The sequence below is a fragment of the Oncorhynchus keta genome, unplaced genomic scaffold, assembly GCF_023373465.1.
Source record: "Oncorhynchus keta strain PuntledgeMale-10-30-2019 unplaced genomic scaffold, Oket_V2 Un_contig_20586_pilon_pilon, whole genome shotgun sequence".
Taxonomy (NCBI): Eukaryota; Metazoa; Chordata; class Actinopteri; order Salmoniformes; family Salmonidae; genus Oncorhynchus; species Oncorhynchus keta.
The window spans coordinates 3,766-8,705 of record NW_026282094.1 but is presented as its reverse complement, the minus strand read 5'-3'; the positions used below and the strand labels follow the sequence as shown (position 1 = coordinate 8,705).

The window sequence follows — 4,940 nt, the reverse complement described above, 5'->3', positions numbered from 1 at the left end:
GGGACGATAACTTTCATCTGGGACTAAAAGAAATAAGTTACCTTCATCGGTCTTCATTGTCAGCTATCCCAGTCAGAGCAATGGAAGATATCCACCCCTTTGCTAGCTCCACACCCAGCAGCATCACAGTGGAATGTCAGAATGTTGGGTTTTTTTTTGCCTCTGACCGTTCCCTCAGTTGTCTTTGTCAAGGGAAATTTGATAGCGACCATTTTACAGTTCCTACGACTTCCACAGGATGTCACCAGTCTTTGGAATTGGATTGAAGTTCATCATTGGTGCAACGAAGAAGAGGCACATCCTGGAACAACGTTACACTGTTGAGAGTTACGCAAGAGGGAAAATGGTGCATGTTTTGTTTACTTGCTCTATTGAATACAGATTGCCCCGTCTACAATTTGATCGATTATTAACCACTTACCGAGATAGCTAACTAGCTCCTAAATTAGAAATACAACTGCAAATAATTTAGCACATTTTAGACAGTTAACTTAATAGTTCTAAGATATCTAGTTGACAAACATTTAGTTGTGAATTCCATACTGTAATTAGATCACCAAGCGCACACTGCACAACAGTGAGTGATTTATACTTAATCTAACAAATTATTATGTTATCTAATGTATATTCATGTCAGGTTATTAACAAGGTTGTGGTTAATGTGCATGCAGCAACGTGTACATGCCACCTGAAGGGGCTGCGGCTTTTGTGGAGCGATTGGTAACGATGCTTCGTGCGTGACTGTGGTTGGGGCGAGGAGAAGGACGGAGGCTATATACATGATCCATTGAAGTTGTTTCATTATGCATCAACAAGTTTTTAGTCACTTTATAACATTATAACCACTGGACAATGTAACAACTTACTACATTAACAGACAAACTGGTCAAGGGCTCGATGATTAGTTGACAAGTAGAATGTGAGGGGTATTCTTACCAAGCAGGTTTGAGTTAGCGAGGTAACTAGTCAATTCGGCATAAATGGTCATACCAACGTGGCTCACTTTTCAGCCAGGTGCATTTCTATAGCAACGAGTCCTTCAGAACTAACCGGATCTGGGTCAGGCTAACTCAATTAATTTCCCCCCATAGGAATGGCTGAACGAAACAGAACATTTCTGTTTTTTAGGACTAGAGAGCTCGCCATCTTATGACTGCGCCACGAGTTGTGGAACAATGAAATCAGATTCAGATACCCTTCATTTGACGTAGACGACTGAGGTGCGTTCAGTTTGCTTGAACGTTTGCTACATTACTGAACAGTTTTTACTGAACGACACGTTTCCCCAAAACGTTATTGAACAGACTTTGAGGTACGTTTGCTCCTGTTTGGTGTTGTGTAATTTTTTTTTAAATATGAAAATATATCACATTACACGCAATGACAGAATGCAATGTAAACTTCACGGACAGAAACACTTGTATGTTTTATCGATAGGAGTGGGAAAAAAAGCTTGTGGTTGTGAATTGTTAAGCTTACCAAAGCACACCATAGTAGGCATTAACGATAAGTAATCAAATAAAGATGTTTTTCACACCATAGCCTGCAGGAGTTGCACTAACTATTCTTTCATTTTGATTAGTCAGTCATTATTGTCAGGTAGGTTTTACAGTCCGTGTTAGGAGAAGAGGGCTGTGGTTCCTATCAGGGGGGTTGCTGGGTATTTGATTGGTAATATGGGTAGATGTTTAGAGTGAAGATCTGATTATAGATTATTCACACTGGGAGAGAATGTGTTTTCTTTCTTCACTCTATGTGTGGACGTCAATGAACAGTTCCCATTCTCCCATACAGCCTCTCAATCGCAGCCTGGTTTGATTAGTCGACCTGGATCCGTAACTTTGTTACTGTGATAAACCAGGAGTGTTGAGTGGAATTACTCAAGTCGTTGCTTTGAAACTGCAGCTTGTTGGTACAGGCAGGCATGCGCTCACCCAACAACACTAGTAACAAACTGTGTTTTCTACTCAAGTAGGATGACTAGTGTAACCACAGCACCATCAAGTGGCTCAACTGGTAACTGCAGTATTTCACATCACTACAGTTACGTTCATACTAAAGCCATTCCTATCCCTGCCTCAGCCCTGTCCTTCCTCCTACTTTCTCCTGCTGTAGCTGTGGTTTCTAGTAAACTGCCCCTAGTCTATTAGAGAGAGAGAGAGCGGTGTTTATCTTAGAAAGGGGGGATGTTATGAATGTTGTCCACAGGTGCACGCAAACATGACACAGGACTGGAGTACCTGTTTTTGTCCAGGTGGAGGCAGGAGTGGTCAATACTGCACAGAGGAGGGCCCGGAGAACAAGAAAGATGAAGAAGAGGAGGGCTACCTTTCCAAAATCAAGAACATCTTTAGCTGATAGTCACATCTCAGTTAGGACCCCTTTACATTAGATCTGTAATGTATTTGTCTCATTTTAACATGAGCAATCATATACATTCATAACACACATACACTCTATCATATCATTCCTCCAAGCAGCGGTGTGGCTGTTCTATTGTAGATAATATGTATAACTAAATATACTGTACCTGTTCCTAATTATTCTCCTTAGGCCTATTCCATAGAACCAGCCTCACACCTGTCTCCCACCCCTCCCATTAACCCTGACCAAAATAGTCACTTTGTGAAGAGTTTGTCTGACCCCTATTTTTAATTTCCTCTCCGCAGATAAGAGATCAACAGGACAATAATGGGAGAAGGAAAGCTGCTGGTGCTCCGTCCCTCTCACTACCCTCCCACACCAAACGCCTGGATAGAGAGGGAAAGAAAGGGAGGAGAAATTGAGAGAGAGGGGTTTGGATGTGAGGAGAGGACATCGATATTCAGGGAATGGCCCATCAAGGAGTCAAGCCACACACTGACACTGCTCAGTCCCCAAAGAGACAGGTGTTGGGTTGGGACACTAAGGACTTGTAATAACTGGAGGGGGATCAGAGTGGATGCCAGCCAGTGTCTGCATGCTTGGCAAGGAAGGGAAGACGAGAAGACTAGCGGGGAGGAGAAGAGAGGACATGAGCGAGCAATGAGTGTGTTCCAGACACCAACATTCTGCACAGACGCTCAGGGCCTGTATTCATAAAGCTACTAACAGTAGGAGTGCTGATCTAAAATGCAAAACTGTTCCCAAATCAGCCTTCCTACTCTGAGACGCTTTGTGAATACAGCGTCCAACACCTCAGGAACCACGTTTATATGATATAATGATCCTATAATCTGCACAGTATTTGGGTGTCTAGAACACAGCCATTTGCATCATGTTGTGGTCTGATAAAGGCCGATGCATTTAGTTGTATTGTCATTGTGGTGTTGTTGTATGTGTAAGGGACAACACAGCTCTGCAAGACTTACCTAGGTTTAAATAAATAACATTTTATAGTAAAAACAATACTCTGTTATTACTGCCTTTTCAATCATGTGTGAATTAAGAATCAACCCATTGCAGATTACTTCATTTGGATACTATTTTCACATGGTGTGTAGTTACATTGTATAACATCTTAATTGCCATGAAAGTGAAAATAAGTTACTTCAGTGACAAATGCATCAGACAATATGTCTAGAATAAGACTATGTCTAGAATAAGACTATGTCTAGAATAAGACAATACGTCTAGAATAAGACAAGAAGTTGAGAACAAGACATCTAGAACAAGACAATAAGTCTGCAGTAAGACAAGAAGTCTAGAATAGGGCCTCCCGAGTGGCACAGTGGGCTAAGGCACTGCATCCCAATGCTTGAGGCGTCACTTCGTTCCCAAACTGTCACAACTGGCTGTGACCGGGAGTCCCATAGTGTGGCTCACAATTGGCCCAGCGTCATCCGTATTAGGGGAGGGTTTGGCCGGGGGATTTTCTTGGCCCATCGCGCTCTAACGACTCCTTGTTGCTGGCTGGGCGCTTGCAGGCTGACTTCGTTCTTCAGTTGAAAGGTGTTTCCTCCGACACATTGATGCTTGGTGGGTCATGTTTTGGATTACTCATGACTCGACTTTCGCCTCTCCTGAGCCCGTTGGGGAGTTTCAGCGATGAGACAAGACCGTAATTGTATTGTAATTAGATATCATACAATTGGGGAGATACAAAAGGGGTAAAATACGTAAAAACAACAATAAAGTCCACAATAAATCGAATACGTCTATTATAAGACGATAAATCGAATACGTCTATTATAAGACGATAAATCGAATACGTCTATTATAAGACGATACATCGAATACGTCTATTATAAGACGATAAATCGAATACGTCTATTATAAGACGATAAATCGAATACGTCTATTATAAGACGATAAATCGAATACGTCTATTATAAGACGATAAATCGAATACGTCTATTATAAGACGATAAATCGAATACGTCTATTATAAGACGCGAATAAATAAGACGAAATACGTCTATTATAAGACGATACATCGTCTAATAAGACGTCTATTATAAGACGATACATCGAATATTATAAGACGATATAAGACGATACATCGAATATTATAAGACGATAAATCGAATAAGACGAATCGAATACGTCTATTATAAGACGATAAATCGAATACGTCTATTATAAGACGATAAATCGAATACGTCTATTATAAGACGATACATCGTCTATTATAAGACGATAAATCGATTATAAGACGATAAATCGAATCGTCTATTATAAGACGATACATCGAATCTATAAGGCGATAAATAAGACGATAAATCGAATACGTCTATTATAAGACGATAAATCGAATACGTCTATTATAAGACGATAAATCGATAATAAATCGAATACGTCTATTATAAGACGATAAATCGAATACGTCTATTATAAGACGATAAATCGAATACGTCTATTATAAGACGATAAATCGAATATCGTCTATTATAAGATATCGAATACGTCTATTATAAGACGATACATCGAATACGTCTATTATAAGACGATAAATCGAATAC

General features: G+C 40.2%; 1 long non-coding RNA gene across 2 annotated transcripts; it reads left to right on the top strand.

The window, feature by feature from the left end:
* Positions 1-301: 301 nt before the first annotated feature.
* LOC118381609 (uncharacterized) lies at positions 302-3,387 on the top strand. Of its 2 annotated transcripts, none has more exons than XR_004825139.2 (2): positions 302-346; positions 1,092-3,387. It is a non-coding gene; the product is annotated as an uncharacterized LOC118381609 (long non-coding RNA). The 2 variants fall into 2 exon arrangements; XR_004825138.2 differs by having other exon boundaries at positions 308-577.
* The last annotated feature ends 1,553 nt before the right edge of the window (positions 3,388-4,940 follow it).